Source organism: Puma concolor, chromosome D4, assembly GCF_028749965.1.
Source record: "Puma concolor isolate L17-30 chromosome D4, mPumCon1.1.hap2, whole genome shotgun sequence".
Taxonomy (NCBI): Eukaryota; Metazoa; Chordata; class Mammalia; order Carnivora; family Felidae; genus Puma; species Puma concolor.
The window spans coordinates 12,687,408-12,709,550 of record NC_141679.1 but is presented as its reverse complement, the minus strand read 5'-3'; the positions used below and the strand labels follow the sequence as shown (position 1 = coordinate 12,709,550).

At 44.4% G+C, this 22,143-nt stretch overlaps 1 protein-coding gene across 2 annotated transcripts in view; it reads right to left on the bottom strand.

Annotated features, from left to right (window-relative positions):
* MAMDC2 (MAM domain containing 2) overlaps nucleotides 1–22,143 on the bottom strand; it is a 162,861-nt gene that overhangs the window by 127,293 nt on the left and 13,425 nt on the right. The gene's annotated exons all lie outside the window — the stretch shown is intronic.

Genomic DNA, 22,143 nt, shown 5'->3' with positions numbered 1-22,143 from the left:
ATAGCTCACCCCCAGACCTCTACTCTGAACTCCAGACACCCACATCAAATAGTCTACTGGACATTTGCATTTAAAACTCTATAAAAGGCCTCAAATGTAACATGTCCATATCAGAAATCTTATCTTCCCCTACCCCCACTATGATCCTCCCTTATGTTCCTCTCCCACTCTTCTTCCTCTCTATAAATGACATGCCATCCATCCAATTGCTTAAGCCAATTACCTAGAAATCATTCTTGATTCCCTTTCTTCCCACATACATTGTGTTAATGAATCCTGTTGGCTTACCTCCAAAATACAGCTCAAATCCATTCTCTTCACAATGTCTACAGAATTGAAACCACAGTTATCTCTCACCTACATTACTACAAAGGCTGGTTTCCTAACATCCATTTTCACTACTTATTTATTCCCCACAAAGCAGTAGAGTGATCCTTATGAAATAGAATTCATACTGAAATTCCTTCAATGGCTGCCCATTTCAACATGATTAAAATCCAAATTCTTCACCATGGCCTGAACACCTCTCCAAGATCTGGCCCTGACTACCTCTTGACCTCTCTCCTTAGCTCACTGTGCTCTGGCCACACTGGCCTTCTTGGTGTTCTCCCATCTCATGCAGTTTCCCCCTACCTCAGGGCCTTTGCACTGCTGACCATCCACCTGGTATACTCTCAGGGCCTCCCTCACTAGTGCATGGCTAGTCTTCCTCCTCACTCTATTCTCAGTTCAATGTCATGTCGCCAGGGAATCTCTCCTGACCATTCACTGCAGCACACAGTCCCATCCCTCCTGCTTTCCCACCACCCTCTTTCATTTTATTCATAACATACCTGAATCGACTTCATTTCTTTGTTTATGTGCCCATCACCAAAATTCCCCACCAAATTATAAGCTCCACAAGAGCAGGGTTATGCCTCACTTCTAGATTCCCCAAGCCAAAGCACTAGTCCTTCTTCACTCAGAAGTCAGGATAACAAAACTCCTATCAGGTCATTACTTGCTCAAAGCCTCCAGAGGCTTCCCATCGCTCTCAGAGTGAAGTCCGAAGCCCTTCCCATGGCCTGCACGAGGCTGATGTGGTCTGGCCCCCAGGCTCCTATGAGACCTCATCGCCTCTCCCTAGCCTCCCCCTCACTTGGCTGCAGCCAGACGGACCTCCCTGCTGTTCCCCAAACACACCATGTGCTGCAGTCACTCCCTCTCACTCCAGCATCAGGTCCAACGTTTCCTTTCCAAAGATTCCCTTCCTGCCTACCTGAGCCAAAGCAGCTACCCTTCCCTGTCCATTTCTTGCCTTAGAACCTAGATCATCTGCCACATCATCCGGTGTGTGTTGTGCCCTCTGTCTCCAGCTCTCCCCACCAGAACACAGGCTCTGAGTGAGGCACAGTATGATTCTGCCCACTGCTGAATCCCTAGCACCTGGCATGCATAGGTTCTCAGTAGATACTTGCCGAATGAATGAATGATCTGGGCTTGCTGGAAACTCCTAAGTCTTTCTGAGTCATGCCTGTCCGGGTGGATTATACCCAAGCAGTGGGAAGGTTTGTTCTGATGGAAATTACTCCTTTTCAACAGTCTATGTCCAGAGCAGCAACAATTGTACTTCAGTTAAGAAAGCCACACCAGGAGGGGTGCCTGGGTGGCTCAGTAGGTTGGGCGTCCGACTCTGGCTCAGGTCATGATCTCAAGGTTTGTGAGTTCAAGCCCCACGTCAGGCTCTGTGCTGATGGCTCAGAGCCTGGAGCCTGCTTTGGATTCTGTGTCTCCCTCTCTCTCTGCCCCTCCCATGCTTATGCTCTGTCTCTCTCCGTCTCTTAATAAGAAATAAACATTTAACAAAAAATAAAAAAAAAAAAGAAAGCCACACCTGTAGGAAAGAGAAGAGACCCCTCTGCCAAGCCCCTCATTGGCACGGCACCAAGGGCACCTCTGTCCCCCGAAGGTTCAGTTTCTAGTCTGTCTGACCACTTGTGGACCTGAAACTCATTTTCAACATTTTGATTCTGCTGATTTGCGAGAGAAATGTCTTTGGAGAGAGACTAAAGTTTCCCTGGAAGTGGTGACTGTTCCATAATTGAGCCTATTTGCTGGTAGAAGCTGCCCAATGTACGCTTAGACCCCGGACTTCTGTCTCATTATTGCTGTGCACAACAGTGCAACTGTACTCGGCTTATGAATTCCTCATTTGGCTGAGTCTTCAATGTCCCAACCACAAACAATGAAAACAGCATGGAAAAACAGGCTTAATTTGGGTGAAAGTAAGTTAGACCTGCTGATCTTTTTGGTGGGCATAAAGCTTTTTATTGGCTGTGAAACAGAATGGCGACTTCAGATATAAATGTAGTATGCTCAAAATCAAACTCTCCCCTACAATCCATCACCTATAATCCAATTAATAAACTCACAAATATTTACTTAGCTTCTTGGTATCTGGTTCGCCCTTGTTGAGGGGTGGGGACAGTGCGGAAGACATCTCTATATATACACATAGGCACATATTTATATATCTCATGATCTGCTCTTTCAAAACAACGATTCTGATTTCTTGAAATAACAAGAATAAGGAAGGGGAGAAAATAACAAAACGAAACAGCAATTCCAGGAACTTTAGACTCTTAGACAACCAAGGGCAGTTTTTAATTTAGAGCTGAGCTTCTAAGAAAACTCTCCCTGTTGGGCAGACCACTGCTAAGGCTGGTAGGGAAGCTGGACTCTAGGGGCTGTTCCAGGCTTAGGTGGGCGTGAGCAGCACAGCTGAATCAACATCTTCATGGACAGACTGACAGCAAGAAAGGACAAGAACTTTAGTCCATCTGATTCATCAATGAGCTCTGAGGGGTACTATTTCACGGGATCATCAGTGGCAGATTTAGCTCACAAAGCCAGACACCAGCTTTACAATCCATTTGTTCAGCATGTTTTAAGGGCTCCTGAAGGGCTGGGACCAGGCAAGAAAGGCCAAGTGCAGGGGCAGAGACTATCTGTATTGAAAATTTTGATATTTTGTTCACCATGGAACTTATGCATTACTTTTCTATTTTTTAAAATAGACATTTTCCTAAAAACAATGTGGATAGCCAATAGATACATTAAAAAGATGCTCAGTGGCAGTGATCATCAGGGAAATGCAAATCATAAACCACAATGAGGTATCACCTCACGCCTATTAGAATGACTACTCTCTAAGAGAAAAGAACCAAGTGTTGGTGAGGATGTGGAGAAAAGGGAACTCTTGTGCACTGCTGGTGGGAATGTACATTGGTGCAGCTGCTGTGGAAAACAGTGTGGAGGTTCCTCAAAAAATTAAAAATTGAAATACGAGGGGTGCCTGGGTGGCTCAGTCGGTTGAGTGTCTGACTCTTGATTTTGGCTCAGGTCACGATCCCAGGGTTGTGGGATCAAGCCCCGTGTTGGGCTCTGTGATGATTGTGAAGCCTGTTTGGGATTCTCTCTCTCTTTCTCTTCCTCTCTCTCTCTCTCTTCCCCCTCCCCCTCCCCTTTTGCTCCCTCCCCTACTCATGGGCACACACACAAACACACTCTATCTCTTTCAAATAAAGCAAATAATAATAAAAAAATAAAATAAAAATAGAAATATCATATGATCCAGTATTTCCACTTCTGGGCATTTACCCAAAACAAGGAAAAGTACTAACTCAGAAAGACACATGCACCCCGACATTTATTGCAGCATTATTTACAGTAGCCAAATTACAGAAGCAACCCAAGTGTCCATCAATAGATGAATGGATAAAGAAATTATGAGGTATATACATAATGAAACATTATATATGTCTATATGTGTGAATATATATAGGTACTCAGATTATGGTATGTATTTATACAATGGAATATTATTTATCCATAAAAGAGAATGAAATCTTGCCATTTGCAACAACATGGATGAAATGTGAGAGCATTAAGTGAAACAAGTCAGACAGAGAGAGACAAATACCATACGATCTCATTTATATGTGAAATCTTAAAAAAAACAAAAACAAAAAAAACAAGCTCGCAAATACAGAGAACAGATCAGTGGTTACCAGAGGCAGAGGGTGAGGGGAAGGAGATCAAAAGGTAAAAAAAATAATAATAATAAAATAATAAATAAACCACCAACAACAAATATTATATATAATGATGAGTGGCTTTTTATGGTGTTTTCTTAACGTGTGCACACAATGTGAGTGCCTCACTTGCCTTAGCCTAGTCCCAGTCCCTGGTTCATTATGTGCAGAGCACTTTGCAAAGGCATATGGGGATTAAGAGAAGGAACAGACTTGCATGCTACCTTCTAGAATCACAGCATGATAGGAGGGAAAAGGTATGTCCTTAAATAAGGCCAATAAAATGAAAGAGTGGTAAGCACTTTAAGAGGGGTTCAAAAACTACTGACGGTACTTCTATTTTTTTTATGTTTATTAATTTTTGAAGGAGAGAGAGAGAGAGACAGAGCGTGAGGGGAGGAGGGGTAGAGAGGGGGAGAGACATAATCAAAAGCAGGCTCTAGGCTCCGAGCTGTCAGCACACAGCCCGATGCAGGGCTCGAACTCACAAGCCGTGAGATTGTGACCTGAGCTGAAGTTGGATGCCCAACCAACTGAGCTACCCAGGTGCCCCTAATGACAGTGCTTCTAGAGTGCTGAGAGGCAGGACAGACACCATGATAAGCCTTCTTGCCCCAGCTCTGCCATTTCTAACTGGGTGACACCAGGCAGGCCATTTATTTATTTATTTATTTATTTATTTATTTATTTATTTATTTATTTTTCAATATATGAAATTTATTGTCAAATTGGTTTCCATACAACACCCAGTGCTCATCCCAAAAGGTGCCCTCCTCAATACCCATCACTCACCCTCCCCTCCCTCCCACCCCCTATCAACCCTCAGTTTGTTCTCAGTTTTTAAGAGTCTCTTATGCTTTGGCTCTCTCCCACTCTAACCTCTTTTTTTTTTTTTTCCTTCCCCTCCCCCATGGGTTTCTGTTAAGTTTCTCAGGATCCACCTAAGAGTGAAAACATATGGTATCTGTCTTTCTCTGTATGGCTTATTTCACTTAGCATCACACTCTCCAGTTCCATCCACGTTGCTAAGAAGGGCCATATTTCGTTCTTTCTCATTAGGCAGGCCATTTAACCATGGGAGACTTCTGTCTCATCTGGGAACTGGAGAGATCGCCACCCACCTCAGAGGGTGATTGTGTGATGAGACTAAGTAACGTGTGTAATGCCCACAGGGACTCACAATAAACGACAGCTGTGGGTCTAAGCAGGCCTTGGGGAACACAGATGTTAAGTGTTGGTAATGACACTGGCCATCACATACCTCCAGAGAGAGAAGGGTACAGAAATGCAACATGCTATGTGCATTTTCATGAGAATGCGTGAGAATTATGGCCAGACACTCACACCCATAATTTGGCAATTTCTTTTCAAACTGCTTCAAGAGCCCCATGCTGGCTACGATGTCACTGGCATTGTAAAAGAAAAATCTGTGATAAGGGAGAATGTTTTCCACGTGATCTGGGGTGATTACCATAATGGATGTCAGTTACCAGCTTGGCTTATCTTAGGAGAAGAGAAGAAAATTGAGACAAGTGTTTGAATAATTCACACACAATCAGGAAGAGGAGGAACTAGCCAATTTTCTGAAAAAATCCCTCTAGACCACAGACGAGCTGCGGATTTACACTTCACATGCACACACTCACATCTTCTTACTCGTGTTGGGGCAGCATCTTAGAATTTTGTTTCTAAATGTTATATGTCTTCTCTTTGTTGCAGGAAATTGCTTTCTACATTTGTCAAAAGAAGAAAATCCCGTGTCTGGTAATACATCCCTGCTCTCCCAGTAGACACTCACTCAAGCCAGCAGACAAAGTGACAGTTGGTGACACCATCACAGCAGAGCCAAAGGGTAACTGAAAAATTCACCTTCTCTATCTGATGTGTCTGCCTAAACACCTCCTTGAGGAAAACACATCACTTTTGGAGGACGTCTCTGTGATGCTTGGGCTCATCTGGTATTTCTTTTCACTCAACAATCCTTGATGCATTTGGCCTTCATACGTTTCGAAGACAGCATCTTCACAGTGACTAAGATTTGTTCATCCATTCATCAAATAGTTACTGAGTGTCGTCCAGGTGGCAGACATTGTGCAGAGCACAGGAGAGTCCAAAGTGACACGTGAAAGACAGGTTCCTTACTGTCCACAAAGCTTGCGGTTTAACAGAGTTGACAGACAATAGACACAATTAAATAAACAAGAAAACTGCCAGAGAGCCACGGTGCTCTAGAGACAATTAAAATCGGGTGATGTGGTAGTGACCGTGAGGGGGTCAGACATGAGATAGGGTGCTGAGGGAAGGAGGCAACATTTGAGCTGAGGCTGGGATGATGAGAAAGAGACAGCTAGGTGAAGGTCGAGGGAAGAGGGTCCCAGGCACAGGAACCACACACCTCACCTACTTCATTGACCAGTGAATCAAGATGTACTTGGAGCTGGGTACCAGGCACTGCCATGCAGGCTTCATGGGGACATGGCCTTTGATCTTAGCCCCGTTAGCATCTCTTTGAGCTCACAGAGCTTTGAGCCACCACAAGGTTCCTGGAAAAAGGATGAGGAAATCTATCCTTCAAGTTTTGAAGACCTAAGGAACGGAATATAGTGGTGGAAGCTTTCTCTTCATTTCTACTTTATCAAAGCTGGTTTGGGAAGCAGGACATGGTAATGGTTTATGATAATGGCACTTGGTTCCCAGGACAAATGAGGAATGGAGTAGTTTTTGGCATCAGAGAACAAGTCATGGAGGACCAGAAGGAAAGAGGAAGTGGCCTCATGCAAGATGAGGTAAACAGGAAGAGTTCAATAAACCTTTATTAAATGCCTACCATGATGAAGCCAGGTGCTCGGGACACAAAGCAATCCCCAGCCTCAAGGGAGATTGGGAGAGATGGTTCAGATGAATGATGGCAAAGACAAACAAGCAAGAAGGCTGGTTTGGGCGAAAAGTTTGTCAAGAGGGTCAACACGTGAGGCGTTGGAATCCTATTCACTCCTGGAGAGCACCCAATGGAACAGGCACTGATTTGCGAGCAGACACATGTGGATCCAACGAATCCCTTTTATGGCTGTGTGACCTGGGACACACTGAGGAACCTTGCTGGTTATCAGGTGCTGCATCTTTAAAATGGAGATAGCCATAGAAATCATACAAAGCTATAATGATGTTTAGAGATAACATGGAGGCAGTATCAAGAATGCAGTAATTAATGGTCATTGTTACTATACCATGGCTGAGGTTCTGAATAAGTAGTTTTCCATACTATATTATTACGGCTCTGCAGAAGTCAGTGATTGGTCATCTAAGAGTTGAATATTGACCCTCTCAGCACAGTGTCTGTTAGGCATTTTAGTAGACAGATACAGAACCACTGGTCTAGGGCTATGCTTTTACTGCTGGATACTCATGATTTTATTTTTTTATTTAGTCAAAACTCAAGATTGAAAAGCATGCCTTTCTCTAGTTGAGCCAGAACATTTTATCAAGGGGTCAGTTATTGCCCGAAGTGGCCGGATGCAGAGTCCAAAGAGTGGTAACAGGGACTGTCCACCACTGTCCTCCGCCTACATTAAACCATCCGTGATCTCTGCACCCTCTCCGAGCCTGGGCAAGAGCAGCTGTGCTGCAGGGACTATGTGGTGTAGTGGTTCTGGATGGCAACTGTCCTCAGCGTTTGCAGCCAAGGCTACAAATTCAAACAAGGTAGAGCTTTCTGGTTTTTATTTGCATGCGTGTGGCTTGAGGAGAAGTGACAAACACCAGGTTTACTAATGTCCTTTTCCTTCTGCATCCAACACACCTGTCGGAAGAGACTGCATGCTTCTTCCAGATCAGGTCCCTTGTTTGCCCACTTCCTGTCTTGGCCTCTCCTGCTCCTGACACTTGACGTGACCTAAGAGCCATGCCCCCTTGGTTGCATCCCACCGTGTTTCAAGGACCATCAAGAAGCCTCCTCTTACCCACTCAGCCCCATTCTTGCCAGCTCTTGCTAACCTCTGAACTCCCAGGACCCTTTACATTTTCCTTGCTAGGCCCTAGTCTCAATGACAGATTAAATAGTTACTGTTCATATATCTAATTTCTTGCAGCACATCAGCAAGTGTCCTGAGGGCAAGCACCTTTACTCGTCTTTGCCTAGCACAGTAGGCAGATGTCAAATGAATAAAATTAAGCTCAAATACTCACTCTGAATAATAGGCCATAGACACTCATTATCTCGTGGTGTTTTAAAACACATGTTCACATCCTATGGAACAGACTTGGGAAAAGTTACAAGACAAACTCTCTACCCCACAGGGTCTTTGCCTGTTAAGAGTGCCTTCCTCATTGGGTCGCTGTTAGAATTAAATGAGAGATGCATGTTCATATCCCTTGGGTCAACAGACATCACCCACTACAGAATAAAAAGAGAGAGTGAGTGAGTGAGTGAGAGAGAGAGAGAGAAAGAGATGAGCTTACCATCTGCCTTTATCCCAAGGGTCTCATTGTCCTGCAGCTTATATCGTAACTCCTGCTTACATCTCTACCAATTTGAGCCCCTAATGTCTTTTTGTGTATCCCAAGCAGACAAATATTACATTTTCCTTTTCTCTATCTTTTTTTTTTTTTTGCATGAGAATACTTGACTCATTTTCAAAACAAGACCAATAAGGTTATCAAGAAACACAAGTTCTGCTGGAATCTGTCCACAGAATGCAAGGGCAGTCATGGGGATGCTGTGCCTGAAAGACTCTCATAGAAGCTCCCAAAGTAATTCATTTAGAACTTGGAACCAGCCAGGAATTCTTCTCTTGTCCCAGGGCCCCATGCCATTTCTAAAGGAAAAGATTAATTTTGCATTTCCTCGAATTAGAATTTACTTGGTGGTAGGGCCCTTGTGGATGGAAGAATCTGGAAGAAGTAATGTCCTCACTTGGTTCTCTCAGTTATTCACATCAGAACTCAAGTAGAAATGTTTCTCGCCTCAAAGTGTAGTGAAAATAAATGAATATTATAACTGCTGTATCCTTCACAGAACACAGGCTGGAACCAGAAAATCTCTTAGAGGGGCACCTGGGTGGCTCAGTCGGTTAAGTGTCTGGCTCTTGATTTTGGCTCAGTTCATGATCTCAGGGCTAGTGAATTCAAGCTCCACCTTAGGCTCTGTACTGTGTCAACAAGAAGCATGCTTGGGATTCTCTCTCCCTCTCTCTCTGTCCCTCCCCCTGCTAAAATAAATAAATTAATTAATAAAAGAAAAGAAAATCTTTTATGAGATACAGCCCTGCCACCCAGGATGTCTGTGACCTGCAAGTTATATTACTTCTGTATGCCTCACTTTCTGGAACCCTCAAATGAAAATGAAAATAAGATTCAACTTAGTGAGATATTGGGAGAATTGAATCAGTTAATAACATCAAACATACGGAACAGCCAATAAATGAGGGAAATTACTCCATAAGAGTTATCTATTATTGTAACTACTATTATCATTTCTATTACAAAGATCCTTTAAGACATCGTGACAAGGGAGAGTGGGAAAAAAAAACGAAAATAGCAGAATGGTTATTTTCTTAGTCTGTGGAGACAAACACAGGTTAACATCCAGGCCCCATCAATTGCTTGTTCCATGACTCTGGGTACGTTAAAAAAAAAAAAATCTATAAACCCCACTTTCTTCTTCATCTATAGTGAGTGTCTTCCTCATGGGGTCTTTGTAAACAGTCAATGAGATTATACATGCAAGAGATCCATAATAATTGCTCAATAAATGTTATATAAAATAATTGTTATTATTCATTTTTCTTCTAGGTTTACTGGCTCAGTGCCGACACAATCAGCCAGTGCTCAGTAAATGCTTGCAAATACAACTTTGGTCTTTGAGGGTCTTTTTTTTTTTTTTTAGCAACTCTGAAATGAGATTTAAGGATAAATATAAAAAATGATCACTGATATGTCCATTCTCAAAATATTTAAATAAAATGTGCCACACACCATCCTCAGCTCCCAGCTGAAGGTAGCACTGTGATGGCAAATCATTCTGGAATGCACCCAGGGGCTGGTGATGGAGACTAAAGGAGATTGGAACTCTGAATTCTTGCAGTTCTCTCTTCTTTGCTACCTTTGTCAAATGTGTCCCAGAAAAAGTTTTCCAATCACTTGAGGCTAAAATGCAGTGTCTTTTGTGTGTGACCGTGATTGATTGCACATTTGAACAGGATGATAGTGAACAGTCTCTATTTTTCCAAGATGTATTAATTTTCTAAGAATTCTTAGACTACTAGGCTAATATTATGCTCAGCAAGAGATCCCTCGTAAATATGTCCAAATTTATTTTATGACAGGGACACAGTCACACAATTATGAGTGACTTCCTGATAACCAAAATGATAAATGAATGGAGCTAATTAAAAATATAAACCATTTTACACCCTGTTCATCTTCCAGCAATTTTTATTTGTAAGTAGCTGAGTTTGTGGAGAGGCAGAGGCTTGACAGATATTTGGAGGGACAGAGAAACTTTCTTAGCAACTGAGCTGTCTGCTTTGAGCTGTTAGACAAATAAGTCACCTTTATTCTCTCTCAAAAGATGCTTAGTAGCATACTTGACAGACAAGAGGCCACTTGGCTCAAACATGAACATGACATTGTTGGTAATTATTGATACGTTCTTTAAATGGGGGCGTGGTCTACCAGCCCGGAGTTTACGCCCTACAACTGCCAGTGTCCTTTTAAATTTAGCACCCTTTAAAGCATATGTATATGGATAACAAAGAGGTTCTATTCCATAAGCCTGAGACTAAAAATGAATCATAACTTCATGTCAATACTATGCATCTTTATTTTATTTTTTTTAAATATTTTTTATGTTTATTTATTTTTGAAGGAGGGAGAGACAGAGCATGACCGGGAGGGGCAGAGAGAGAGGGAGACACAGAATCCAAAGTGGCCTCCAGACTCTGAGCTGTCGGCACAGAAGCCCACGCGGGACTCAAACTCACGAGCTATGGAGATCATGACCTGAGCCGAAGTCAGACGCATAACTGAGCCACACAGGTGTCCCTATACTATACATCTTTAAATATGTAATCTTCAATATCGTTTCTCTTTTATTATACAGTATTTACTAGAGAACTATGTGTAGGTAGTTTGTTGACTTTTATGTTGACAACAAAGATGAAAATCTGCAAAACTAATATATAACCTAGGATGTATTTGGGTTTCTTTCCCCAGTTACTCCTAAGTATGAAACGTGAGTTCAAAACAGTCTGCTCTCCAGTGTTGATTCTTAAAAAAAAAAAGGTATTAATGTTTCACTCACATTGTCCTCATCAGAATTTGTGGAAAAGAGAAACAGTCTTCAGGAACAATGGTGTGATTTCAGATTCAGGATTTGTAATGGAAAACCAAAGGGTTTCCATCAAGCTTATATTTTAAAATGCACTAATGCACGGTCATAACACCCTTCAAAGAAACATTCTCTATTATCCATTTTTAATAAAGTCACAAACACAGAAGAAATCTGCAGAAGCTTAAAAAAAGAAATGTTAAGTTACAGTTTCAGGCAAGATGGTTTCAGTCATACAATATTAGTGAGCAGAGAAGGTAGCTTCTCGGTGAAGTTAAAGCATATTAAAGTCATCTTCATTTTTATAAGCATGGCCCCAAATAACACTTGAGTTCTCCTTGGCAGTGAAGCAAAATTTTGTCAAATAAGGAATGGAAATTTTTCTAAGCATAGACCTAAGTTCTGTGTCACACTGCTGTAGAGCAACACTGCCATCCTGTTAAGAGTAAGAGAATGAGTACATACTAAACTTCTCGTCCAGGGGGGCCACTGGCTTGCAAAAAATACACTTATCTGTGTACTCTTCTGATTCTTTCACTGTAGGGATGGATGAATTCAAGTTGAGGAGTACTCCTTAGGACTGCCAAAGTGTCTTAGGTCAAGCTATAAATTTTTCCCCAAGTTCTCTGCCAAGATTACACTGAGGACTGACAAGAGAATCCTTAAAATGGTTCCAAAAGTAAACTTTCATCTGTTGTGGACAAAAATAAGTAAAATTATGTTTCTCTATCTCTGCTCGATGCCTGCTTGATTCCAAAGGCTCACCACCGCACGGCAGGTGTAGCTGGGGCCCAGAACCCCAGAGCTGGAACGTCAGGACATCATCAATATTTTGCAGAGGTTTTCCACTATCTCTAGAGAAGCATAAATCTTGCAGGTCAATCGTCCTTAGGGTTGACCTCTGTAAGTACAAAGGCAGCATCCTACTCACTGATGGGAGGGAGCCCAGGGCCAAGAGAAGCTCAAGTCTTTGTAGCTGGGTGGGCTGCAGTCCATATCCTGACTCTCCAACTGTGTTGCCCTGGGCCTGTTATCTTAATCTCTCCGTGTCTCATTCTTTCTCATCTGCAAAATACCGTAATAACTGATAATAACCACCCCTAGAACTGTCATGTAGGTCAGAGATAAGGACAACAAGTGTCCTTGGCACATGCCATGAAATGCTACCTGTGGATCACAGAACCTGGCTATGTAAGAAGCTACTGTATAACTATTTCGTCAGGTTTCATGTCACACTTCTCACTGGGAACCATTCTTCTAAAGAAATAGAATCCACATCACCATTAAAGTTTCCTTATACCTAAAGATTCCCCTATCACTTATGAAAGGTTTGTTTTTGGTTCCTATTGAGTGGGTTCCAGGATGCATCGTAAGTACCACAGATTCAGCCTAACCTCCTACATCCTCTGCATTTACAGTAGAAATAAAATTTCCTGCATTTTAAAATTGACACTCAAGTGTTACTGAGCCATTTGGTGGAGGGCTCCTGGGTTGCATGGGTCTGTGAGATTCATATATTCTTGACGTTTCTGAATTATCCAAGTGGAAATTGGGTCTAATGCAGAGCTAATGAAGATGGCCCCCTCTCTCCAGAAACTTTCTTGCTGGTCCTTTCCACTTAGTCCATAAACAAACTCAAGTCTCCCCTCCCTAAAAGAAAGAAAAAAAAAAGGTGAAACAAAATAAAAACAAAAACCTGTCATCTCAAGTTTTTTGGTAAGTTTGGTTGAATCTCTCTCTAAGAAAGGGAGAACACCCAAATTTCTTTGCCAAGAATTCTCTGTTGTCTGCACTTGCCCCTCATGCTTCCACCAGGGTATCCTGGTCTGTCCTCCTCATTCCATGGAAACCACAATGTCAATTCCAACAGATAAGTCCTCTATGCACACCTCTGTGCTGCCCTTGGCCCTGCCGGTCACATGCTCCTCTTGAAACTTCGAATTGCTTTGGCTTCCAGTGACCTATACTTCCCTAATTCTCTTCACACACACCTGGTTCCTCCTGTATCTCTCATTCCACCACCCCTTTTGGATGCCTAATCTTCACGGTGAGGTCAAGGCTCCACCTTGAGATGGTTCTCCTTGGATGATCTCGTTCTTGCTCAAGATTTCAACTGCTGTCTTCATGCTGAAGATTCCCAAGGCCATAGTCCAGCCCAGGTTGTACCTGACCTTCAGATTCTTGAATCAAAGTGTTCCACCTGGATGTTTCCCACGCAACTCAGAATGGAACACACCTTCTCCCCTAACATGATGGCGCTCCTGAAATCCCCCAACTATGGTCACCACCAAACAGCTGCCCCACCTAGAAGCCAGGGAGTCACTCTCCCTCTGATTCATCCCACCCCATCAATCAACAAGTCCTGCCAATTTAGTCCCCTTTCTGGTATTTTATTTACTCTCTCCCTTTCATTCCTGCTACCCCTGTCCCATTTCAAGCCCTCATCCACTCTCAGCTGGACCACTGGATTGCCCCCTGATGAGCCACCCCACTGCCAGTCATATCTCCCTCAAATCAACCTTCCTCACAGCTACTAGACTGGTTAGCAGGCCACATCACTACCCACTGTCCACAGGAATAATGAACAGGCAGGTCCAGCAGACCAATAACAAAGTCACACAAATGGTTCCTCCAGAAGGGTCTTGCCTACACTTTGCACTCCTTATTCTTGCCCAAATATAGCTCTCTAGACTTCCTGTTGATTCTGAAAGCTGCTACTTTTCCAATAAGTTTCTTTTCTGCTTTATTTAAATAGCAAACTTCTGCTGTTTACAATGAAGATCCGTGACTATGTACAGTTCTGTTTGCTCTCTACCATAATTACAGATTCGTGTCTCCTCCTATTGGTGTATGGGTCCCAAGGGCAGGGACCGTGGCCTTGTATGTACTCCTGTTCTCTATGTACTCCGACTACTAATATAATGCCTGATAGATTATAGGCACTCCAAATGCGCATCGGTAGAATGGATATTCTTAGATGCTTTTTCTGTAAAATGTATGATTCATTCATGACACTATGAAGTTATGGTACATTTTGTTCTGTTTTATTATCTTATTCTTTGCCTCAGAATCACCCAAAACACAAATCACTTTCTTATAACTTAGAGGAGGCAAATATTCTGACAGATCTCACTAAATCACAAGCCCAATCCTTTGGTTTTCTCATTTGCCACATCCATATGCAAGGGCTTCTTCAAAGAGCAAATATCTCTACCCGCTTTTATCCATCAGGGTCGCTACTGTTGGTGTCTTACACTTGAGTTCCTTTGGAAAAACAGCTCTCAAAAGCTAACTTAAAGTCTGATAATCTTTTGCTAAAAATACTTTACAGACCAAGCAGTGTCACTCTCAAGGTTGCATTGTGATTGTTTGTGATGACAGAGGATCAAGGGTCTTAGGTAGCTGTATTGAGTCAATAATCCAAGGGCTATTTGTCCCTTGGTATGTCAGAGATGGAACAGACCACCTGTGGGTGAGACAAGCTGAAACACTGCTTCCCTGTTATACTTGGAAATTAAAACACTAGCCTCCAAAGTCCTTGAAGTCCTACAGTAGGAAGGATTATTAAACACAACCTCTTTTACCACAGGGGAACATGGCAAGGGTTGGGTTTTTTTTTTTTTTTTTCTATTAATCTCAACAAGGGCTTTAGAGATTGATTAAATTTGAAGTGTTTGCTGATACCACATGCTGTTTGTCCGTCATTGTGGAGAGGATGTGATCCCTGTCCTCAAAGATGTAAGGTCCTGGCCAGGTGAAGGGGTGGGGACCCTGACAAGGAGGGGCTAAGGAGAAGACATACAGTGGGAAGTGAAGAAGGCCAGGGGAAGGGAGGGGAGGGAGATGTTAATCTACCGGGGAAACTCAGAGAATGTTTCAAGAAAGAGTTGAGTCTTGGGGCACCTTGGTGGCTCAGCCAGTTAAGCGTCCAACTCTTGATTTCAGCTCAGGTCATGATCTCACGGTTTGTGAGATCAAGCCCCATATTGGGCTCTGTGCTGACAATACAGAGCCTACTTGGGATTCTGTCTCTCCTTCTCTCTCTCCCCCTCCCCTCCCCACTGTCTCTCAAAATAAATAAATACACTTAAAAAAAAAAGAGCCAAACCTTAAGGCATGGGGGGCGGGGTGGGGGTGGAGAGTAGGATTTCAATAGGCCAAGATGGATCAGGGGAATAAAAAAGCAGAAAACATTTGTGGAGAACAATACAAATACAGAAAAAGGCAAGAAATTAAAGGGTGTGTTGACAAACAGCACATTAGAGATTAACAGGAGGGAAGGGAGCAGACTTATGATTTGGGGCAAATCATGGGGGGCCTTGAGTGTTACTCTAGGCACTGCGCAGGTTCTCCTGGCAACTGAGAATCAAAGCATACTTTTTTTTTTTTTAGGTTTATTTGTATATTTTGAGAGACAGAGAGAGAGCAAGCATGAGCCAAAGGGGCAGAGAGAGAAAGGAGATAATCCCAATCCCAAGTAGGCTCCAAGCTGTTAGTGCAGAGCCCAACATGGGCCTTGAACCCATGAACTGTGAGATCATGACCTGAGCCAAAATCAGGAGTCAGACACTCAACTGAGACACACAAGCACCCCAGATTCAAAGGATTCTTAACAAGAGGGCATTTCTTCTTTCTTATATCTGGAGGGGGTGGACAGTTGGCAGTCCTTACAAAGCACTGTCCTCAACCCTGGGCACATATGAGAATCACCTAGGGAGTTTGTTCATTTGTTAGTGTTTGTTTATTGATTAACTATGCCAAGTCTGGTCTTATTTCTGGCCAAATAAATCAGAATCTCTTGGGGTGGGACCTTGACATGACAATTTTGAAAGAAATTTTTAGGTGATTTTAACATCCAGTCAGTGTTGAGAACCACTGGTTTAATGCATAGTATGAGAATTCTCTATAAATTCTTAATTTTTGTTGGGAATGCTTTGCCAAAATTACATAAGACATTCTGCTTTGCTTAACTAGGCACGGCCTAATACATACAACAGAAACTTCTGATATACTGTGAAAGTTCCTTGCTTTTAAATAACTTCCTCATTTATCATTAGCAATATGTTCATCTGTGTTAAGCACTACCTTCTTCCTGTAGGTATTTCATATATATATCATTGGTAATTACTGATATGTTCCCATATACATGATATGATATTTATAAACACATTTGATATATACAGAGAACAACCAAGATGTCAAGACCATGTGTAACTACCTACCAGCTGTATGTATTAAGATACCCATCACTTACATTGACATAATGGGGTTTCACTTAAATTCTTAAAAATCAAATATTATTTAACAAGAGATAGAAGTAGGTCCACTGCTGGGGTGACCTAGCAAGGAGGTTGTGCTATTTTAAGAATCCAAATTTTTTATAAATACTATATGCCAAGATGCAAGTCACAAAACATGCTAACCGTATGCTAGGGGATTTGAAGGTGTTAACGAAAGCAGAAAGTCCCACGACAAGGGATTCTTTTTTTCCTCCCAACATATGGTGACCACAGCTGACTTGTGCAGTTATGAGAAGGGAAGCATCCTAAAACTCCTAAGGTGCTTCGTGGGGGATGAGGACAGGAGCTGGGTAGCCACTTCCTGTTGGGCAACTCTAATTTGAGTAGGGTAAAAACCCAGATGAGGTGTTGGCCTTGACAGGAAGGGGGTTGGCCTGTCAGAGCCTATGTCCAAAAAAGTCAGTCAAGACAGGGAGGAGCAGGCAGATATAACCAGTCCAGGCAGGTTAAATCCCAAGTGGAGGGGCCAGGTAAGAGAAACCAAGAACCCAGACTGATGGACAGGGAGGCCGAGGGGTAGGGACCTGCCCAAGAGCTTAGGGGATAAGAGATCAGTTTGGCTAGGACTCTCATAAAAGACTCCATGCCATCAATCAGACAGATGAAGAATTACCTTTGAAGGAGCAGAATGAACCGGGAGCACAGACGAAAACGCATAAGGGCTTTTCAATCATCCAATACTAGAATTACTCATTGCGCAAATTTATCCAACAAATATTTATTGAGCATCTCCAATATGCCAGGTCTTTTTCTGTATGCTGAAGATTACAGGCAGGTGGGATGTCTACAGCTCTGCAAGAGTGAATCAATACACAAGATGGCATAACATGTAGTGCTTTATGGGTTTGCTAGGCCCAAAGCACTGTGCCTTTGGAACCCATGTTCTTCCATATGTATGAAATATAATTAATTGCCTGATGAAGACTTTCCAACATTTTATAATTAATACACCGAAGCTCCAGGGCCCAGGACCCATAGTGACAGGGATGCTAGGAGAAGTGCACTAAGGCTGGAGCATAGAACAAGTGGAGAGCCAAGGAAGTGAGGCCTTGTCCCCTGCTTGGTCCATGACTATGACTGGCAGCCTGTGTGGGCCCCAGCATGCTCCCCTGTAAAATGAGGAGGTTGCACTGGATGAATTCCAAAGGCCAGTTCTAGATTTAGGATCCTAGGCAGGGCCAGGGCAGAGTCAAGCTGGACTCAGGCACAGCACACGGCAGCTATGGTCAACCTGAGAGCAGCACTAGCCAGGGCAGCCCCAGGGAGAGGCATGTGATACTGCAGGAGTAACTTGGCCATTTCCTGGGATTGACTGTCTCTCCAAGGGACATCAAAGGAATACGCCAGACTTGTGCTGCTTTCCAGTCTCCACACAACATGGGAGTGTGTTTCTACTGAGAGTGTACTGAGAGACCAACAGGCAGAGGCAACTCGGGTCTAAGCAGGCACATGGGGGTGGGAACTACCTGATGAACTGGTGGTGTCGGGGGGATGCTAAGGTGATTCTCCCAGAGTCAGGAAAAGAGCTGTAATTCACAGGAAGGGAGGACTGGTCTCCCTCTTCCAAGAAGGCCTGTGGGGCTCCCAGGCAGACTTTTGGCTGTAGGTGGAATATCAGGTGGGATTTATCATTTTAAATAATAACTGGCACATGACAGAGCACAGAACCGAAACTCAGATGGCCAAGTAGCTGAAAGTGTCTGTAAGAGAGAAGAAATGGGTTTGGATAAAGAGCGGGGGCGTCAGAAAGACATATGCGCGTACTTACAAAGTGAGTTCAGCGCACTCTACCACGTCCCCCACGTTACCCCCTGGTAATGCCAAACCTTGTAGCCTGTCTTCCTGCCTCAGATAGCATCACTCGCTCCAAGGCACAAATACCATCCACACTCTTCCATATTAGGCCATTCCTCAAACCCGACCCCCACTGTTGTGCAAAAGACGCATTCCCTACAAACAAGTGCTTTGAATTTCCTTGTTTATCGCCCGTTCACCTAACACATTTCTTTATTTGCCTTCCTCTGGGGGGCTTAGCGTTCTCAGCTTCCAGTTAAGGAGCGGTACCTGGACTGGGTTTTTACCTCCCCCCCTTCCTCAGTTCCTCCAATGGCTTCCTTATAGAGTTAGGTTAAAGGTGCTAAGCCAAGGTGTCCACAGCCTGGAGTGGAGCCAAAATTCACCCGATGATTCATTTGATTGTGACTCTTCCAGTGTGAGGCCAACTTACTGGGTTCCAAGAATCCTCAGCCAAAGGGCTTCTGCCCCTACAGCTGGCATTGGGTAAATGGAACCAACAGTCTCGATTTCACCTGAGGACCACTGTCCAAAGAGCTTCCAGTATTCTCTGAACTGTGAATGAATAAACAAGTTTTTTTTTTTTTTTTAAACAGGATGAATGAAGGAATAAAGAAGATTTTTATAGGATTAAATAGATCTCTTCTTTCCTGGATTTAATTCAAACCTAAAATTTAGACGTGAATTCCAGTTTGAGTCTAACATAATCTCACTTCCCTTGACAACTTAGAGGAAATAAAAATATTCTCCAAAAAGTGTAGAGGGAAATTAAACTAAATTGGGCAATGTTAGCAAATCTAGAAAGTAGACAAGACTGGACTGCAGCATCTAATCACCGGCACTGGCGCCCCCGCCCTGTTCTGGGGGCACCCTCCATTGTGGTACACAATCCAAGCAAACAACACTGGTCAAAACTCAGCCATCCCATGCCCAGTGGAGATCAAGTAGATTTCAAGATGGCCATGAACTAGAGACATTGGAATTGCAATGACAGACTCTTAGAGACCTAATACTGGAAAGGCGCCACAGAAGCGGACCTTACATACAATTTGGGGCAGCGGAGGGATATTTTGAGCAAGGGCCTGACACAATTACCCCCAGATTTGATTTTCCTGTGATGAGATTCCAATTCGCAGATTTGTTTCCCTACTTAATTCCCTGCACTGGGCCTCCTCCCCGCAAATTAACCTACTGACCAAGGACATAAAGTGCCATTTGTATGCCAAATACTCGTGGGCAAAGGTCTCTGAAACCTACAACTTTCTATGGTGTATTCAACATGTGGCGGTGGATGGAACCATTCTCAAAGGATTCTTGCAGCAAGTTGAAGTAAATCTGCAGAGAGGCTTGGCCACAGCTTGCCAAACTGCCGCCTCTGCTGATTTTATCATCTTTAATTGACCAACCCGAGAACGGGTTTACAACGGAAATTCTTAGCGATGGCCTCTCGGCAGGCGCACACCTCACTGCCCCTCTGGAGGGCGCTTGGTCGCGTCCAAGTTCTGGCCTTTGGAAAACATTGCTCTCCAGCGAATGAGGCCTACCCTGCCTCTTGTCTTCTGCCGGGAAGGCTCAGAGGAGAATGAATTAACTTCCCCCCAGCCAAGCCAGTAGTCCTGATCCTGAGCCAGAAAGCAGTGGCCGTTAGAAGCGAGAAAGAAAGCTAGAAGGAAAGCAACAGTGCTTCCATTATACTATTAAACCATAATCACCTTCTCCTATTATAAGCATCTTCCTGTTTTCCCCGAAGGGGCGCTGTTTAACTGCCACTTGGGTGCAAACGGGCCAAGCCAGCATTTCCTGTGGGTCTGGAAGGCGGGTTAAGCTCAGCCTGCTGTGGCGCATCCACTGACCCCGGAGCAGGCCGTGAGGAGCCACCCTGCTGGGGGTGGGGGCTCTGAGACTGGGCCTCCTGGATTAAGGGGTGATGTTGATGTCCTTCACCTGGGGCCAGGACTAGCGTGAGGCAGGAGGCGTGTTGAGGGCACAAGATTTAAGCAGGTTTTCAGTCTCAGCGTCACGCCAGTGGCCCTTTCTCACTAATTCCCGCTCTGCTCAGGGCCACCAGCACTGGTGGACAGGTGTGTGAGTGGGTGCATGTGTGTGTTGTGTAAAAACACACTGTGGTCAGTGGTTCTCAAAGCATCGTCTTCAGACCAGCCGCAACACCTGGGAACTTGTTCGAAATGCAAATTCTCAGGCCCAGTGAATCTGGTACTCGGGCGGAGAGGGGCTCAGCATCTGTGTAACACGCACACCAGGTAATTCCTGTGCAGCTGAAGCCTGAGAAGCTTGGTAGTGCTAGGGAATAATGCCCGTCCCACGGTCCACATCCAGTGGTCTCTCAGGGTGCTTCGCCCACAGCAGGAACAGGGTAAGAAAAGGTGGGGTGGCGAGATGACAGAGACCTTCCCAAGGCCATCAGCAGGGTCGGAACCCCTCAGGTAGGAAGTCAGGGGTTGCTTTTTCCCCAGCCATCCCGAAGTAAACTGTAGCGGTCAAGACCTGGCAACCGTTGGCAATAAATAAAGATTGCTACTGAGTTGCTTCCTTCCAGGTTCTTCCCCTTAACTAGACAGCTCAGGGCCAGCTGTGGAGTGACACCATGTGTCGTGGGCCAGCAGTTTGACCGTTCTGAGACTGAAATGGCCACCTTTGTAAAACGGGGTAATATCGCCCACCCGTGAGGGTCCGAGAGGCCAACAGAAGCCCAAGAGAAGCGTGGGCCAGGGCAAGCTGTGGTGACAGGCTGTGCGTGCGAAGCAGGGGTGTGGCCTCCACCCAGCTCCGGGGAAGCCAGCTGGGACGCCTTGGGGACAGAGGACAGCTCAGAGGGGAAGCTGATCTCCTTTAAGCTGCTGTGTTTTTAAAGGAGGCTATCCCCAGTCCAAATGTCCTGGGGCATCAGGCTTCTACAAATGGGCTCACCGAGGGGGGGAAAAGAAAAGCAGAGGGTGAGCCCAGGGCCTGCTGTGGAGCCCTGGAGGGCTGCTTGTGTTTTTACCACATAATGAAGGGCAAGAAGAAACATCCGAAGACCCACATTTAAACTGTCACCAGAACCCAAACAGTATGTAGTGGTGAGGCGATGACCAACGCCTCCAGCCCAGTGACCTCAGGCACACAGTCCTGGACTCGTTTCCTCCTTTGCTAAGTGCTGGGTTGCAAACACAACAGAAGTACGAGGATGAAGTCAGCAGCAACACACTGAGGCACAGCGTAACCACGAGCTCTTATCACGGAGGTCTCATCACAGAATTGGGGAACCATTTCTGCAGTGTGGGAACAGAACTACCTCCCATCCAACTCTCCCCGCTCGTAAAGGTGTCTACTGAGGACCAGAGAGGCTGACAACCTGCAGAGGGCACACAGCTAGGGTGACAGTCAGTAGCTGTGTCCCTTTCTCCCTTCCATTAGGAAGTGCTGGGGGGCGGGGGAGGGGGAGCGAAAATCTCAGCGCTTCCACCCGGGGGCCAGGTAAACAAAGGGCATCCCCGCCCCCACGTCTTCCTCGGCCTCGCACAGCTGAAGGTTGGAAGGAGGATCCATGACTCACACTTTTCCTCCGGAGGGGATTTAACTCCAAGATAGCATTGCCCTTGAGAAAGAGCCAACCAGCAAGGAGGAAAGTTCACCTCGGGGCCCGGGT